The sequence below is a fragment of the Octodon degus genome, unplaced genomic scaffold (assembly GCF_000260255.1).
Source record: "Octodon degus isolate 3935 unplaced genomic scaffold, OctDeg1.0 scaffold00309, whole genome shotgun sequence".
Classification (NCBI taxonomy): Eukaryota; Metazoa; Chordata; class Mammalia; order Rodentia; family Octodontidae; genus Octodon; species Octodon degus.
In genome coordinates this window covers 14,797-35,477 of record NW_004524885.1, presented here as the reverse complement: position 1 = coordinate 35,477, position 20,681 = coordinate 14,797, and the positions used below count along the sequence as shown (strand labels likewise).

The following is a 20,681-nucleotide window of genomic DNA, read 5'->3' as shown; positions in this document are numbered from 1 at the left end:
ACAGCATGGAGCAAAGTACTACAAATCTTATAAGAAAACAAATTTGAACCAGACTGATATGACCTGGGTTATTCTGAAGTATACACAAAAAAACAGAAATATTCCCATGCATGTTATCTAACTACAGGGCAATGCAACTGGAAATAAATTGCAGCAGTAACAACCAAAACCCAATAAATACATGGAATTTAAGCAACACCCTCTTCAACAAAATTGAGTTATGAATGAAATTAAACAACCAAATAAAAATGTCTACAATTCAATGAAAATTTAAGCAAAACTTATTGGAGTTTAGGGAATGCAATGAAAGCAATTCTTAGAGGGAAATTCATAGCTGTCAACTTTCACATTAGCAAAACAGAATGGACACAAATTCATACTCTCATGCTGCTCCTCAAACATCTAAAGAAAGAAGAGTAAACCAAACACAAAGTCCAAAGATGGGAGGAAATTATAAAGATTAGAGCACAAAGTAATGCAATCGAGACAAAGAGAACCATATGAACAATTAAGGAATCAAAAATCTGGCTTTTGAATGATTAAATAAAATTAAAAGACATTAGCTAAACCCATCAAAAAGAGGAAAGAAAAAAACAAATTCAAACCATAAGGAATGAAAAGCGTTAAATTAACACAGATCCAGTGGACATTCAGAAGATCATCAATAACTATTTTGCAAATATTTTCTTTCACAAATTCGAAGACACAGAAGAAATGGTCAGTATTCTAGAAAGGTAAAAATTTACAAAACTGAATCAAGAAGATATAAAAACTCTCAATAACCCAATAACAGCCAAGGAAATAAGAAATATAATAAAAAAAAGCTATCAACAAAGAAAAGACCAGTTCCTGCTGGATTCACAGCTGAATTCTGCAAGAAATTTACAGAAGATATAATCCTAATTTTCCTCAAATTCTTCAATGAAATTGAAAAGGAGGCAATTATTTCAAAATCATTCCTAGAGGCAAGTATCATACTGAAAACAAACCGAGAGAAGGAAGCAATTTAAAATCCGAAATACAGGCCAATCTCCCTTATGAATATTGATTCAAAATCCTTAATAAAATACTAGCAAATAGAATACAGCAAATCATCAATAAGATTATACACCAAGACCAGATAGGATTCATCCCAAGGATATAAGGATGGTACAAAATACACAAATCTATAAATGTAACACAATATATCAAAAAAGCCTAATCTAAAAAACACATGCTCATCTCAATTGATGCAGAAAAGTCTTATGAAAAAGTCCGAAACTCTTTCATGTTCAAAGTTCTACAGAAAATTGAAATAAATGGCCTTTTCTTCCATCTGATGAAAGCCATCAATGAAAACCCAAAGGCTAACATAATTCTAAGTGAAAAAAGATGAAATCTTTTACTCTCAGCTCAGATACAAGGATGACCTCTATAACCACTCTTATTCAATATAGTTGTAAAAGCATTATCTAGAGCTGTTTGAAAAGAGAGAGATATAAGAAGATTAAGAATAGGTACAGAAGAAATTAAGTTATCATTATTTGCAGATAACATGGTACTCTTCTTAGAAGACAAAAAATCTTCATGAAGACACTAGAATTAATCCACATATTCGGTACCATATCAGGATACAAATTCAATACCCAAAAGCCAATAGCATTCCTCTACACATGTAACAAAAACACTGAGAGAGAAATTAGTGAAACAGTTTGTTTACAACAGCAATATGGAAATTGAAACACTTAGGAATTAATCTAACTAAAGAACTGAAAGATCTATTCAATGAAAATTACAATGAACTGAAAGAAGAGATTGTAGAGGATTTCAGAAAATGGAAATATATTGCCTACTCCTGAATAAGAAGAAACAACTTTGTCAAAATAGCCATACTCCCAAAATTGTCACACATATATAATGCAATTCCTATCAAAATACCACCAGCATACCTCACAGACCTAGAGAAATTATTCTTAAAATTAATGCGGAAACAGAAAAAAATCTTAGAATAGCAAAGGCAAACCAGCAATTACCATTTCTGACTTTAAATTATAGTATAAAGCTACTATCATATCTGCAAGGTGCTGGCAAAAAAAAGTAATAAATGACCTGAGGATCAGTGGAAAAGATGAGAAGATACAGAGGCAGCTACAAACACACTCAGCCATCTTATCTTCAACAAAGTTGGATACTTAGATACTGAGATAAAATTTGGAGAAACAGTGCCTTTTACAAAAGCACCACAGAAAATGAAATACTTGGGAAGTAATCTAAGTAAAGAAGTAAAAGATAAAAAAATGGGACTGGTGAGCTATTTCATTAGAATAAATGCTTGCTTGTCTGGCAAATGCAAGGGCATGAGTTTAATCCCTGGTTTCACAAAAAAAAAAGAAAGAAAGAAATGAAAAGACAAGCAAGTATGCAAGAAAATATCTATTCAATGAAATTTGCAATACTCTTTTAAAATGTGATCATAGAGCATTGCTTACTGGAAGAAACATAGCCTCTTTAACAAATGGTGCTGGAAAAACTAGCTCTCTACATGTCGGCAATTGAAACTTGACCCAGGTCTATCACCAGGTACTAAGCTAAAGTCAAAATAGATTAAAGATCTAAACATTAAAACAGAAATACTAAATCTCCTGAAAGAGGAATTTAATAAAAATCTTCAAAACACAGGTGCAGGGAAAGAGTTCATGAACAAAAATCAAATGGCATGGGAGATACTTGAAAGAAATATCAATTGGGGCATTCTCTTATTGAAGAGTTTTTGCACAGCAAGGGAAATTACCAACAGAGTGAAAAGACAACCCACAAGTTTGGAAAAAGTTTTAACTAATAAGCACTCAAAGAAAGGTCTTTCATCTAGAATTTATAAAAAAAAAAACTAAAAAAATTAGGGCCCTAAAATTTAAAGACCTAATCCAAAAATGGGCATCTGAGATGAGCACACACTTCTCAGAGGAAGAAATACAAGAAGCAATTAAATACATGTAAAAATGCTTCACATCACTAGCCATCCATGAAATGCAAATTAAAACAACACTGAGGTAAAATCTAACCCCAGAAAGTATGGCAACCATAAATAAATCAATGAACAACAAATTTTGGAGAATCTGCGGGGGAAAAGGCACACTTCTCCACTGCTATTGGCAATGTAGACTGGTGCAACCATTATGGAAATCAGTATGTTGACTCAAAAAAAGTAGGAGTGGAAATTCCATTCAATCCAGCTATCCTCCTTCTTTGAATTTTCCCAGAAGAACTGAAAATATCACATCACAATTATGTTAATAGTAGCAGAATTTTGATAGCCAAATTTTTGAAACAATTATAATGCCTGTCACCTGAAGAATGGATGAAAAACTGTGATAGTTTCATACAATGAAGTATTACTCAGCTATGAAGAAAAAAATAACTTGAAGCCTTCATATATAAGTGGATGTTACTTTAAGGTACAGTAACACATAAAATAAACCATATACACATGTGTAAATATTGTATTGTCTTCCTAGCATAAGAACTCAAATGAAGAAATAGATACTGAAAGGTATAAGTCAATTAGACAGAACTGAGAACTTAAGGATTAAACAATGAAGAGAAGTAGAAAAGTTAGGAAATATGGTTGGGGCAAAATCATATATTTATATAAGCAAAATGGTTAAGGCAATGATCCTAAGTATCTCCATCAGGTTTTTGAAAATTGCAGTTAACCCATAGAATTTTTACCCTGACTAACTATATATGTGGTATCTGTGAAGTAAGCAACTACACTGAGGATATTAATATTTAATACTAAAACCATGTTTATAATACCTGTCATTTTGGTCTTCTAAATGCATATTGTTTGTTACATCATCTCAATTGTTGCTATCCTCCCTTTAATGTAAATTTTCATTCAAAAATTTAAATAAGGAAAACAAAAGAGAAGAAATATATAACATAGGATTGTCCTGCTTTAAAACAACAACAACAACAATTTTTTTGTGTGTATAGAGAAACGGTCTGGCTGGACTTCTGTGTTGATGACAAGAATCTATTGCTTAGGATAAGCAAAACATCATAAGTAATATTCCATGTGGATTCTGTCATTTCAGAGTTATTTTTCTTATTGTGTTAGATTAAGTGAAGTACCACACAAAAATTCTCGAGAATCATTTTGGTTCCTGATGTTTGTCCTGTCAGTGTATTTCTATGAATTGCTACCACAGAAATCCTACATATATGCACCATTAGATAAACATACTATTGTTTTCTTTATATTCATAATAATGAACATACTTCATAATGTTTTATGTAAATGAATCAGTATACAGCAGAGATATCTGTGCTCACATTTTCACTTCTGCACTACTCATAATAACCTGGTATAGAATTAATGCAACTGTATATTGACTTATAAGTGGATAAAGAAAGTGTACATATATATGATAAAGTAGTATTCATTCTTATAAAAATAACTTTTGTCATTTACAGCAACATAAATGAATTTGGAATATTGTTGAGTAAAATAAGCCTAGCACTAAAAGACAAATTCTTCATCTCAGTTATATGTAGAACTTAAAGAAAGACAAATTCATAGATTCATGGTGAAAATATGGTTACTAGGAGCTGGAATGGGTGGGCAATGATATTTTTGATCTGACTACAGAGGTATAAAGTTTCAGTGAGAAAGGGAAATATGTTGTACTATTGTAAAGTACGGGGCTACAGTAATTTATAACTTATTGCTGTGATAGCTAACTGATTTGTAAACTTGAGAAAGAAACATCCGCCTAATTGGATTAGTATAGTTATGGATGTGGTTGAATGGAGTTACAGAATACAGAAGACTCACATGTGTTGTGAGTGGCACCAGTCATTATGATTTTTCTTTAAATTGATTTAAAAAAGGGAAAGGAAAAAAAAAAGGGAAAAGGAAAAAAAAAATAGATTCATAAGAGCAGCACCAGTATTGGCCTTGGATGTCACTTCCTGTCTTTCAGTGAAGACCCTTCAGCTTTCCATTGTAGACACTTTGGCCTGACATAGACTCTCATGGAACACTACAGTGAGCACTAGACCTTCAATCTTTGACAGAATCCATCTGATCTTCACCATGCAGACATCTCTTCTGGCATTTTCTGCACCTGATTCTGCTGGTGCCCATAAAAAGCACTGATAAAATTGTATAACTTAAATTTGTTCAAATATTAAACTTTCTTTGAAAAAAAATAAAATTAAAAAAAATATTAAACTTTAAAAGTCTTATTACAGGCCCGCAGGTAATGTCAGGTATAAAACCAGGGTCAGCGTGAGTGAGATCCTCTTCTGGGTCCTTGGGATCTCCTGCATCACTCCGCAGCCCCATCCCATGCTCACCCAGTGAGTAAGAACTTCTGCCACGTTCTCTGGACCCATAGAACAAGCCCTACCCCAGGCCCTAGGAATGTGTGGAGATCTTTCAGCTACCCAGCACCTTCTGGACCTGTTCATCCAAACCCAGGCATGAATCTTGAGTGAGACACTCTTCCACACCTTTGGGACCCCCCACAACCACTCCAAAGCTCTCCTTCATGCCCATTGAGTGAGGGAGAACTACTGCCAAGTTCTCGGGACCCACAGATCCCGTCATCACCGAGGTCCAGACAGTGTGTGGGAGAGCTTCCCCTCTCTATTTCTTCCCCTTGTCCCCTTCAGACTCAGCTCAGGACTGGCATACAGGCCTGGGGTGAAACTCTGTAGCTGCAGTCCCTGTAGAAAGAGTAGGGGACAGAACCACCCAGCTAGAAAAAGAGTAGAACATCTTGCCAGAGGGGCACAACATGCTCACTCTCAAGGGCTGAAACAGGAATGAGCTGGGCACAGCAGCCAGACCTAAGCCAGGCACAACTGGATAAATTCAAACTTTGTAGATCTGCACCTGAATTTTGGTGGGTGCTAAGGTTATAACTGCACGAAAGCACTACAACAAAGGTCAGAAACAGTGCTATACAAAATGACAATTAGAAGGAGCAAAATGCAATTTCAGACCAAAAGCCCACCCATAACTAGTGCAGAGGACAAGAACACAGAGCAAATTGGGAATCACACAGCTGAAATCAATGCATCAAGAGCCTCTGAAATAAAGAAACATAAAGAAACAAATGCAGAAAGGTATAGAGAAACTCAGATCAAAATAAGAAAGTAATATCTGAATTAATAGCATTTGAAATAAAGAATCAAATGCAGAAAGATATGGAGGAAAACCAATGCCCAACCAGAACACGTGCACAGGACACTAGGTAAGCTGAAATGTATGAATTAGTAGCATCGAAAGTAAATAAGCAACAGCAACAGGGTATAGAAGAACTCAGAATGGAATTAAATTCTGAAATAAAAAAAAGAAATCTCTGAACTCATAGCATTTGAAGTAAAGAATCAAGTTCAGAAATATGGAGAAAACCCAATCTGAAAAAAACACTGAGGTAAAAGAATTAATAACTGCTTCTAAAGAAGACATTGAGAAAAAAAATAGAGGAGATTAGAAAAATGATGCATTCCTTCAATAAGCAATACAGGAAAAAAATAGATCGCATGAAGCAGAGTCAAAGGGATATGGAGGAACTCAAAATCTCAATCTCTAGGATGAAAAATGTTTCAATGAAAGGGAAGGCAGTATTTTAGATCTTGATGACTCTGGTTCAACTAGTGAAAAGTTAAGAAAAGATCTTGGAAAAACAACTAGGATGCAGGAAAATGTAATTCATCACTTGCAAGATGATGCAAAGATGATAAATGTGAGACTAATAGGCATCAATGTGAAAGAAGGAGTCCATACAAATGATATAAAAAGAATAAGGGTAGAAGTAATAGCAGAAAACTTCAAAAATAAGAGGAAACAGTGTGACATTCAGGTTACATTGTGCTGTTTCTTATTTATATTCTGTATTCAGAAGCATACAGAAAGTCAAACAACTTCAACCCAATTAAAAACATACTGAGACATAGAATATCCAAGATCCCAGAAATGCGGTACAAAAATAACATTCGGAAAGCCACTAGAGAAAAGAAGCAGATTACATTCAAAGGAAAACCCATTAGAATTATAGCCAACTTCTCTTCATAAACCATGAAGGCAAGAAGAGCATGGAGCAGAGTACTTTAAGATGTCTAATGAAACAAATTCCAGTGCAGACTACTATACACTTCAATACTCTCAAGTTTGTTGGAAAAGTGAAATACTTCAATGACAAATAAAAACTGAAGAATTTTGAGATGACAAAAGCAATGTACACAGGCTCCTGAAGGGTGTTCTAGAGAGTGACCAAAATGATCAGACCTCCACGAACAAGAACAAAAGCAAGCAACTAAATAGGGCAAACAATTAAACACAGGAGAAAAAGAAGTAAATAACAGAGGGCTGGGGAGATGGCTCAGTGGAATAAGCGCTTCCCTGGCAAGTGCAGGGGAATCCCCGTTCTGCAAAAAAAAAAAAAAAAAAAAAAAAAAAAAAAAAAAAAAAAAGTAAACAACAGCAGGTAAATAACATGCCAACGTAAGTCTAAACAAACCAATTATGACCATCAATGTAAATGGACTTAATTCACCAATTAAAAGAAATAGATCTGTACAGTGGATTAGGAAACAAAACTCAACAATATGCTGCATACAAGAAAAATCTTTAACTCATAAAGAAATTCATAGCCTGAAAGTCAAATGATGGATATAAAAACTACATGCCCCATCATCTCAGATAAAAGCAGGGGTAGCAATCCTGTTCTCAGACAGTCTCAACTTCAAACCAAGAACAATCAAGCAAAATAAAGGCCACTATATACTGCTTAGGGGAAAAATACAAGAGGAAGAGGTAACACTCATAAATATGTATGCATCAAACACAGGAACACCCAATGATATACATCAAATCTTAATGGACATGAAAATTCTGATAGCTAATATCACAATTTCAACATGAGAACTTAACACTCTTATCCCAAAAAGATAGGTCGAGTAGACAAAATATTAACAAAGATGTAGCAGAACTGTTTGAGAGCTTCAAACAAATACAGAATGTTCCACCCAACCACAAATGAATACATATTTTTTGCAGGTGCACATGTGGCATTTTCTAAAATAGACCACATACTAGTCCACAGGTCATGCTTAAGTATATGCAAGAAAACAGAAATTATCCCATGCGTATTACCTGAACAAAGTGCAATGAAACTGGAAATAAATGCGAGAAGAAAACAGAAAAACCACATAATTACAAGGAAACTAATAACACCCTATTCAGCAATGAATGGGTCCCAGATAAAATTAAGCAAGAATTTGAACAATATTTACAATTCAATGGAAATTCACGCACAACTTATTGGATCCTATGGGATGCAATGAGAGCAGTTCTTAGAGGGAAATACATAGCTGTGAACTCACACATTAGGAAAATAGAACCGGTACAAATAAAGAACCTAATGCTGCACCTCCAAAAACTAGAAAAGGAAGGGAAAACCTAACCCAGAGCTGAAAGATGGGAAGAAATCATAAACGTTAGTGCAGAAATTAATTCTACTGAGATGAGGAAATTAGTGCACAGAATTAACAAATCAAAAACCTGGTTCATTGAAAGATTAAATAAAATAGAAAAGCCACGAGCTAACCTCATCAAAGAGAGGAAAGAAAAAGTTCAAATAAAAGCCATAAGAAATGAAAAGGGTGTGATCAAAACAGACCCACTGGAAATTCAGAAGATTATAAATAGCTACCTTGAGAATCTCTATTTTCAAAGTATAGAAGACACAGATGAAATGACCAGATGGCTAGAAAGCTGCAAATTATGAACACTGAATCAACAAGGCATCAACTTTCAATAGCCTAATAACAGCCAATGAAATATGAAATTTAACAAAGAACCTACTGACAAAGAGAAGTCCTGGTCCTCATGGATTCAAAGCTGAATTTCACAAGAAATTTACATAAGATATTGTCCCTCTGTTCTCAAACTCTTCAATGAAATTGAAAATGAAGCAATCCTCCCAAAATCATTGATGACGGCAAGTATTAAAATGATACCCAAACCAGGAAAACATGGAACAAAAAAAGAGAACTACAGTTCAATGTCTCTCATGAACATAGATGCAAAAATCCTCAATAAAATCCTAGCAAATATAATACAGCAGATCATGAAGATCATACAACATGATCAGGTAAGATTCTGGCCAGGGATGCAAGGATGGTTCGGTATTCAAAAATCTCTAATTGTAATAGACCAAATCAATGGAGCAAAACTAAAAGCCATACGATCATCTCATTTGATTAAGAAAAGGGTTTTGAAAAATGTCAACACTCATTCATGCTCAAAGTGCTACAGAAAATAGGAATAGATGGATTCTACTTCAATCTGATAAAAGCCAATTATGAAAACACAGAGGCTAACATAATTCTAAACGGGGAAAAACTGAAAACTTTTACTCCTAGATCTGGTACAAGACAATGTCCTCTATTACCACTCCTATTAAAAATATTTCTGAAATAATTAGATAAAGCCATTAGAAAAGAGAAAAAATAAAATGGATAATAATAGTTAAAGAAGTTAAATTATCATTATTTGCACTTGGAAAACCCAAAAAACTCCACCAAGAAGCTACTAGAATTAATACAGAAATTCAGTAGCATAGCATGATTCAAAGTCAATACCCAAAAATCAGTAGCATTCCTCTTCACAGATAACAAACACACTGAGAGGGATATTATAGAAACAATACCTTTTACAATAGCACAGAGGAAAATGAAATAACTTAGAATTAATCTAACTAAAGAAGTGAGAGATCTTTTAAAGGAAAATTACAGTACTTTGAGAAAAGAGGTCGTAGAGGATTGCAGAAAATGGAAAGATATTCCATTCTCCAGGATAGAAAGAATCAACATTGTGAAGATGGCCATATTCCCAATATTTCTGTACAAATTTAAAGCAAACCCTATCAAACTACCACTAACATACCTCACAGAACTAGAGAAATCATTCCTAAAATTTATTTGGAACCAGAAAAGACCTGGAATAATGAAGGCATTCCTGGGCAAAAAAGACAAGACAGGAGGTAATACAATTCCTGACTTGAAATTAAACTACAAGGCTACTGTTAAAAAATCTGCATGGTACTGCCAAAGAAATAGACATGAGTCTCAAAGGCATATATGAGAAGACTATGAAGCCTCGACAAACATACTCAGCCACCTTATCTTTGAAAAAGTGACCAAACATACTGACTGAAAGAAATATAGCATCTTTAACAAATGGTCCTGTAAAAAATGGTTTTCTACATGCCGAAAAATAAAACTTGACCCAGGGCTATCACCATGCACTAAACTAAAGTCAAAATGGATTAAAGATTTAAACATTAAATTCAAAACACCAAGTCTCCTGGAAGAGAAATTAGGAGGAACTCTTGAAGACATAGGGGTATGCAAAGATTTCATGAACAAAAGTCAAATTGCATGGTATACACTTCACGTAATGAACAACTGGGAGCTCCTCCTATTGAGAAGTATTCCATGTCGAAAGAAATTACCAAAAAAGTGAAAATACAACCAATTAATTTGGAAAAAAAAAACCTTGACAAATAAGTATTCAGACAAAGGTCTGCTCTCTAGAATTAATAAAGAATTAAAAAACATTAGGGCTTCAAAATTTAAAGACACAGTCCAGAAATGGGCATCTGAGATGAACACACACTTTTCAGAAAATGAAATTAAAGAAATGAATAAATATATGAAAAATGCTCCACGTCACTAATCATCCATGAAATGCAAATTAAAACAACATTGAGATATCATCTTACACCAAAAAGAATGGATATCAAGTATAAGAAGTAAAGCCAAGCTGTTATGTTGAGCTGTAGGGGACTAAGCTCAACAATTTCTGATATTGCCAGTGAAGTGGAAGACCCAATACTATTATGGACTACTGGACTCTTTTGTATATTTTGCTGAGTTAACACACCTATAATATTCAAATAATGGAATTTAACCAAGAAAAAGGGTGGATACAGATGAATGTCTATTTTGTATCTATGTATTCAAAGTGGTTAGTTTAGATATATAGTTACATTCTCTTTATGAATAGAGGGAGTTTTTCTAATAGTGTTTGTAAATAGGATATCATGTCTGCATCTTGTACAGCAATCAACCACGAGGAGGAATGTATGCAATGTGTTAATTATTGAATCTGTCCTACCAATTTGATTTGAAACTGTCTCATTGATACTTGTTTCTCAAAATTATGGAAAAATAAGATTGGCTATCATAAAGAAATCAACTAACAACAAATTTTGGACAGGCTGTGGGGAAAAGCGACACTTCTCCATTGCTGGTGGGAATGTAAGCTGGTGCAACCATTGTGGAAATCAATGTTGATACTTCTTAGAAAACTAAGACTGGAAATGTCATTCAAAACAGGTATTCTCCTACTGGGAATTTTCCCAGAGGATAGGAATATATCATATCATACTGCTAAATGTGTACCTATGTTTATTGCAGCACAATTTTTGATAGCCACATCTTGGAAACAACCAACAATGCCCATCACCTGAGGAATTGATTAAAAATATGTGGTTATTTTTACACAATGTAGTATTTAGTCAGCTAAATTAATGATAAACTTGAAGCTTTTATATTTAAGTGGATGCCACTTGAACACACACTCATAAGTGTAATTAACCTTACACACATGTGTAAATATATTTTCCCTAGTATAAGACCTCAGATGAAGAAATACAAATAAAAATGTATGTTACAATTAAAAGGAAAGCAAGAACTTGAGGACTAGACATGAAGAATAAACAAGGAGAAGAGCTAGGAAACATGACAGAGACAAGGCATAAAGTTATATGTACAAGATAGGAAAGGCAATGATCCTGAGAATCTTCCGAAGATTTTCGAATCTAACAGTTAATTGGAAGGATTCTCAGGCTGACAAAATATATATGCTGACACCTGTGAACTCAGCAACTGTACTGACATTGGCAATTTATACTAATATGTTCATGCTTGGAGTTCCTGTCATTCTGATCCTCTGAATACGTGTTGCTTGTCATAGCACGCCGGTTGCTGCCGTGCTGTCTCTAGTGTAGATGATTGTTTAAAAAGGAAGGGTTCATAAATGAAGGCAAGAGTCAGGGAAAGGAGGGCTGCGGGATGGTCCTGCTTCAATGATTTATATGGTATGCTTTCTGGACTTATGTGTAAATATATATAATTCATTTTTCTTTATTAATCATATTTTAATTTTTTAAAATTTTTGTCATATTCTGTAGTGGCTTAAAATTTAACATATCGATACTTGATGAAAATTACCTTTTCTATGTTATGCCTAAGATGTTTTATATTCAGAGAGTTAGTGAGGTTAAGCTGTACCACCTAGGTTGTATGGTAACAACAATAATCTCTTCTGGAGAGTTGACAATCTAACTTTGCACAGCAAAAATTAGAGAAAAAGGAGGGGCCACAAGGAAAGAAAACATTTTGGCCCTAGCCTTCCAAGGTAAATTAAGACTCAGGACATGTGAGAGCTTATATTGTAACATCATGTAACTCAGTTGTGTCCCAAATTTTCTGATCAAGGAGATTATCGGTCCAGAGTGGAAAGTGATCAATGATATAGAGTGTGCCTAAGGAGATCACATAGGGAGAAAACATTATTTCTGGCTTTCACAGAGAGCAAATTGACCAAGCAATGGCCGTGTGTCTTCCACATGGCTGACAGTGACAGAGGATGTACAATCTGAGGTACAGGGTTTCAGGATAAATCTTGAGGGGATTTGACTGTATTTCTCATATCCAAAAGCTACAATTCTTGTTGCATAGGTCTTGCTTAATATTGGTCCTAACGATCCCGCCGAAAAGTATGAAGTATAGTATAAGAATTAAAGCCATGTTTTTATTTTAAGCTCTAGGGGACTCAAGTCAACAACTTCTGACATTGCCTGTCAAGAGGAATACCCAATGCTATTATGGACTACTGGACTATTTTGGAAAGTTTTGCTTTCCAAAGCTCACACACCTATAATATTTCAATGACAGAACTAAAGAAAGAAAAGGGGATACAGATGAATGACCATTTTTTATCTGTATATTCAAAATGGTTAGTGTAGATATTTAGCTACATTCTCTTAATTCAGTGAATAGTGGTATTTGTTCTAATAGTGTTTGTAAATGGGATATCATATCTGCATCTTTTATAACAACCACTAGGAAGACAGTATGCAATGTATTAACTATTGACACTCTACTACCAATTTGATTTGAAAAAAACATGTTCTGATTACAAGAACATATGGGGTAACATGTTAACTACTTTGAATCTCATGATTTAATCATTTTTTAAATTTATACATACAGATATCCCTCAATGAATGACCTAAATATTTGACAACTGTTTAAACCTACACCTCACTACGTGGATTTAAGGCCCATCATTTTTGTACAATTTTCTAACCTGATCATAATTTCAATATTTTTCACAGTACACCTCATTCATACATTACCATAATTTTAATGTTATTACTATAAAATACTATAGTTTTATAGTGGTATATATTGCAGCACTGCAGGTAAGATTTTTGTAAATAGCCAAGTGTTAAGGTACATACCTATTACCCCAATACGCATGAGGCTGAGGCAGGAGAATCGCTGTGGGTTTGACACCAGATTTCATCTTTAATGAGTTCAAGACCAGCCTGAAATACAATGCAAAACCCATCCTAGAGGAAAGGAAGAGTTATACAAACAATAGCAAAGTCATAAAGTTTGAGTTTCCATTGACTAGTTATTTTTTTGGAATATTGTAATATACATGCTATGTATAATTCCACGTTTAGCTAGCAATTCATCTTAACAACCTATTTGCAGAAATATCAGTAGATTATTAAAGTGGAATGTTTTATATATCAATATAAATTTATATACATTCATATGTGTTTTTTTATTTAAAAATTTTAAATGAAATGATTAAATAATATATGGTCTTCAAATTTTAATATTGTGTAGGCTTTAAAAATAATCCTGTGTATGTTTCTGTACTTAAACTATTATTTGCACAAGGTAAATGACAAGGTGAGATTTATGATACCAACTAGGAGAACACACACATATTTTTTTTCACAAACACTTCCTACAGTCTTATGTATTCTACTTCATTAGATATCCATATACATATGCAAGCAGGCAAGAGAAAAAGAGGGGGAGACAGTAGCATAGGAGGATACAAAGTCAATACCCAAAAGCCAATAGCATTCCTCTACAGAGAGAGAGAGAGAGAGAGAGAGAGAGAGAGAGAGAGAGAGAGAGAGAGAGATACATGTTTGAAAGAATATTTTTTAAATTTTGTATGTGTTTAGTACAGAGTTACAGGGTCTCACTGCACAGATTGAAGTTGTAGTTATCCTTTTTTTCAGCCTCTCAATCACTGGGATTACAGGCTCAGGCCACTGTGCCCATTCTCAATCACAGTCTCAGTGCACCCCGGGGTGGGGCCGGCAGAGCAGACAGGGGATTGGTCTGGAAGAATATATAACAAATCACTGATAGGAATTATATTGGAAAGGAAAGTGTGATGGGAGGGGATGACAGTAAACTTTGCACATTCCTTTATTTCATATATTTTTAGTTTAAATTATTTTTAAAACTATATAATTTCTTTGCAATGAAAATTTAAATCAAAAGATAGTTTTATAATTATTTTGGTTAATAATTGCTTCTCATGTAATCTGTGAAGGAAGAGGATGTCCCTAGTTATCTGAGAACACACATATTTATATATGCTTGCATCTATTCATATTGTACACACAGCCTAAGCTCTATGGACCTATGACAATATGAAGGAGTTCATAAGGAAATAATCAGGGATAAAATCACTGAAAGAATAAGCTCTTCAGAATTGTTCTTATTTATTAAATTCAGAGAATATATTTTACACTCTCAAATATTGTAATAACTTGTAATGTCCAAGTATTTTATCAGAGAGTAAAACAGGAATTTTATATATAAACAGGAATTTTCCACAGTTAAAGTCTTTAGAGAGAGTCTCACTTTGTAGTGTTAGCAGTCCTTGAAATTAGTATGTCAATCCTATTTTCACAGCATCCTGAATCCTCAGTGCTAGGATTACATGTGTGTACCACTATGCCTAGCAGCAGGGTTCCTGATGGAAATACCTTATATAACGACTTTGTTTCTGAATCTCAGAAATCGCTCCTAACTTCTTTAACAAAAACAGCACATGAAAATTATTTTTCATAAAGAATGCTTAACCTACTTCAGGTGAAATTATTACTCACTCATCTGATGGTCTGAGTTATAAATGTTTTAAATAAATGACTTCACGATTGTCAGTTACAATGTTGAGCTATGTCCCAGGCCCAAAACACTTATATATAAGAACAAATACAAATTTAAATAAAATGGTGAACAACATAAATGAAAAATAGCAAATTAAATTATTTAATTAATGTATCTTGCAATAGAAAAAGCAGTATTACACAAATACACAGAGCATCTCTATTTTTCCTATTTTTGAAAGGATCGTAAAACATACTAAAACAAAAAATTAGAAAGAACCCAAGCCCCAGCCACCCATCCTCACCCAGAAGACTATTGGGTGACCAGGTAGGTCTAGGCTTTGCCCATATGCCCCGTCACCATCGCTGGAGTTGAAAGTTCATTTGAGTCCCCACGTGGAAGACTGTTCTGGATACTAAAACCACATACCCAGAAGATGACCACAGCAAACTGTAAGAGACTTTGTGAGCCCCACCTTGCATTGACCCAAAATTGAGAGCTCCACGGGTCTTGTTTAACTTAGTCTTAACCTTTCAGCAAAAAACTATAACCACAAGGTATAAAAGTAAAGCTATATTAATATGCTGAGCTGTAAAAGGCTTATGTCAACAACATTGGACAACTGCTAATTATGCTCATAACCCACTCTTAATAAGGACTATTGGACTATAATTGAGTTATTTTGCTGAATTCAAGTACCTACAATCTTTGGACTGACATCAAGTATGAAAAGGTCTTTTAAAGGCTACACCAAATACAGCTTCGCTTACAACAATGGAACACACATATCTGACAAAACATAATGAAAAAAGCTGGGAAGTAAGTAAAGGATCATGGTTATCTTTCTTATTTTTATTATTTATTTATTTATTTGTTTGTTTATTTTATTGAGAAGGAAGTAGCAATGAGACAGTTTCAAAACAGGTTAGTATGACAGTTGCAATAATTAATACATTGCATATTGCTGTCTTCATACTAGTTTTTCTTAGTACAAGATGCAGACATGATATCTTGTCTTAATACTATTAGTTCAAAACTTTATTCCCATTGAGCTAAGAGAAAGTAGCTGTATATCTATGCTATTTGTACATATATATATATTTTTTTTTCACTAAAAAATTGTCCTTCATTTATATCCCTGTGTATTTTTTTAACTTTTGTCAGAGATGGGTATTCTAATTATCGTTCATATATTGTAGGTGCATGAAGTCAGCAAAATAATCCATTATAGTCAAGTAGTCCATAATATTAGGGAGTTATTCACAGGGCTGATAATGTTGGAAGTTGTTGACCTGAGCTATTTAAAGATCAGCATATTAATGTGGCTTTACTTTTTGTACCTAGTTTTTATACTTTTGTGCTGGATGGTTAAGACCAAGATAAAGCAAGATTTGTATAACAAAAATGTCACTTTTTAATCTGACAACGTCAGTCAAGTCCCCTCAGGATTTACCCTGAAACCCCATACAAAGTTTTGTAGATCTTTTGTCAAGTGTGAGGTGTGTAGATGAGTCATGGCCACTGCTGGACCACTTTGCTCACTGTGAAATCCTGAGAGAATGTTTTCTTTCCAATAGAGTATTATTACGCTATAAAACAGAATGAATTTGAGTGTTTATTGGTAAATGGATGCAACTAGAGAACATATGCTTAAATGTAATAAATTAGACCTGCATGTTCTAACATCATAGTGTCTCTTTAGTGTAAGAATCTGAAAGACAAGTGTGGAACTTGAAGGGTGCAATAGATGCTGGAAAAGGGGTATGAACTCATTCAAAAGGGAAGTGTTACCAAGTTGAGAAAGGCAGGAGTGGAAGTTGGGGAAAATTTTATCTATGTATGTAAGCTGCATTGTTTGGACAACTGTACTGTGGATTTCTACTAGTCTATGTAAATAATCAGATAATGCTTAATTTGTTTTGCCTCCTTTTTTCAATTGTTTGTACTTTATCTCCTCTTAATTTATTATATGTTTCTTTTTTTCTTTCTTCTTCCAGATATCTATATCTATATCTATATCTATATCTATATCTACATCTACATCTACATCTATATCTATCTATCTATCTATATATATATATATATATATATATATATATATATCTGTTAATGTGAATAACTAGTTGGAAGACAACACTATATATTATAACAAGTACTGTGAAATTCATTTTTGTGGATTTTTAAAATATTTTTCCATAATATTAGTGGGAAACAAAGAGCAATTAGACAGTTTCAAATCAAATTGGTAGGACAGTCTCAATAATTAACACACTGCATTCTGTCTTCCTAGTGGTTATTTGTTATACAAGATGCAGACATGATATCCTATTTACAAACAATACTAGAAGAAATCCCTCTATTCATTGAATTAAGAGAACGTAGCTATATATCTCTCCTAACCATTTTGAATACACAGATACAAAATGGTCATTCATCTGTATCCCCTTTTTGGCTTATTTCCATCATTTAAATTTTATGGGCGTGTGAACTCAGCAAAATATTCCAAAATAGTCCAGTAGTCCATAATAGTATTGGGTCTTCCACTTGACTGGCAATGTCAGAAGTTGTTGATCTGAGTCAACTACAGCTCAACATAACAGCATGGCTTTACTTCTAATACTTCATTTTTATACTTCTCTGCTGGATGTTTAAGTCCAAGATAAAGCAAGACCTATGTAACAAGAATTGTATCTTTTGGATCTGATAAGGTCAGTCAAATCTCCTCAAGATTTATCTCAAGACCCTGTACCTCAGTTTGTAGATCCTTTGTCAGTGTCAGCCATGTGGATGAGTCATGGTCATTGCTTGGCCAATTTTCTCTCTGTGAAAGCCTGAGAGAGTGTTTTCTCTCCGTGTGACTCTCCTTAGGCACACTCTACATCATCGATCACTTACCTCTGTGGCCCCATAATCTCCTTGATCAGAAAATTTGGGACATCATTGAGTTATAGGATGTTACAATACAGATTCTCTTATGTCCTAAGTCCTCACTGACTTTGAAGGGCTAGGGCCACAATGTTGGTTATCTTTGTAGCTGTTGTTTTTTCCTAAATTTTTTTTCTGCAAAATGAAGATGTCAACCCTCCAGAAGAGAAGCTTAATGATATTATTGCTCTAAAACATAGGCTATTGGGCATAACATCAGTATCTGTTGTTTTGTTTTAAACCAATTTTGCAGGGCTATATCTAGTAATTTGAACAACTAATTTGAAGATAATATCATGCAATACAGCAACCATTGTTGTGTTCCTATTATTTATTCAGTGAAATTTTGCATCGTTTCTGTTACTGTTTTTCTTTTTGCTGTTTTGTATTCTTTCAAAAATAAAATATGTTTTAAAATTATTCATATAAAATGAAAAAAGAATTCCATTATAAAGTTTCAAAACTCCTTGAATGAAACAGAAGATAGAATTTCATATCTTGAAGATGACATTGATCTAGTACACTTGAAAGTAAAAATCTGTTAAAAATAATAATCCAGGGAATAACAATACAACTGCTGCAAATATAAATAATATAAGAATAATAGGTATCAATGAAACAGCTGAAGTAACACAAATGACATAATAACATTATGTGCATAAGTAGTAGCATAAAATTTCCCAAGCTTGGGAAAAGAATTTGACATAGAATGATGTGGCCTATAGAACTCCAGCTACCCCTAATGAAAATAAATTTTCATCCAGACTTAAAATAATCAAGATCACAGAAATTGTGCAAAATAGTAGAATATTAAAAGATATGTGAGAGAGAAGGAGATCACTTATAATGGAAAGGTGGTCAGAATCAAAGGAGATTTCTCTACCCTGACCATCAAATAAAGAAGAGCTTGGAATGAGATATTTCAGGTCCTGAAAGAGAACAACTTCCAACACAGATTGATATAATCTGAAAAGCTATCTATCAAAATTAACAGAGATTAATTCTTCAATGATGAACAAAAATGAAAAAATTCATGAAAAGCAAACTAAACATAGAAAAATAGTGCCAGATATTTCAGAAATATACAAAGATGACCACAACTTCAAGAACAAGGGACGAGAACTACAAAGCAGAACAAGTAATTAAGCAGAGGGCAAATATAAGGATTCTACAGCAGGAAAACAACACAACAAAGATAAGCCAATACATATCCATCATAACCATCAATGTAAATGGCCTCAGTCCACCACTAAAAGAAGCAGATAGGCATAGTGGAACAAGAATTAAAATCCTGAAATATGCTGCTTACAAGTAACATATTTAACTTAAAATAGATTAAGAGACTGAAAGGCAAAAGATGGAAGGCAATAATCTATGCAATAAGAACCCAGAGAAAAGCAGGAGTAATGATTCTGTTTGCTGACAATATCACCTTCAAACCAAGTATGATTAAATAGATACAGAAGTTCATTATGTACTTGTTGGGTGAAAACTGCAAGAAAAGGAGATTTTAAAAAACTGTAAATATTTATGCACCCAATGTAGAAACACTGAATTATATAAGAAATTTTAACAGACATGAAAACTCAAATGAACAATAACACAATTGTACTGGGGAACCTTAACACCACATTAACACAAAGACAAAAATCAATTATGGAAAAGATAGCAAAGAAATAATAGAACTAAATCTAATTTGTGAAGACATGGACTTAGTTGGCCTTCATGGAGTTTTCCAACCTATAGCATCAGAAAATACATTATTCTCAGCTGCATATGTGATGTTCTCAAAAATAAACCATATGCTAACACACAGAGTGTGTTAAAGTAAATGCAATGGATTCAAAATTATCCCATGACTATTATCTGACCTTAGTGTAGAGATACTAGAAATTATCGACAAAAGATATGGCACAAAATATATAAACATATAAAAACTAAATAATGCCCTACAGAAAAATGAATGGATTATAGAAGAAATTCAAGAAGAAACTAAACAATGTTTACAATTGAACAAAAATCAAGATACAACTTACCAGAACCTGTGGATGCACTAAAATCTGTCTTAAGGGGAAATTTATAGCAATAAATACTCATATCAGGAAAAGAGAACAAGCCCAAATAAACAATCTTATGGTGCACCTGAAGCTCATAGCAAAAGAAGAGCATGTCACACTCAAAGCTAAAAGAAGGTAAGATATTATAAAGATAAGAGCAGAAATAAATGCAATGGACATGAAGAAAATAATACAAGAATTTAATGAGTCAATGACTTTATTCATTGAAAGTATGAATCAAATTGAAAATCGCCTAGCCAAACTTATCAAAAAAATAAAATAAAAAAGGACAGAGAAATCAAATTCATTCAATAAGGTAAGAAAAGTGTAAAATCAGTACAGACCTTTTAGAAATTGGGAATATCATCAATACATATTTCCAAAATCTTTCCTCTCATAGGCTAGAAAACACAGAAGAAATGGAAA

At 33.6% G+C, this 20,681-nt stretch overlaps 1 pseudogene; it reads right to left on the bottom strand.

The window, feature by feature from the left end:
- LOC101578642 overlaps positions 1–5,593 on the bottom strand; it is an 89,612-nt pseudogene extending 84,019 nt beyond the window's left edge.
- Positions 5,594–20,681: the final 15,088 nt, after the last annotated feature.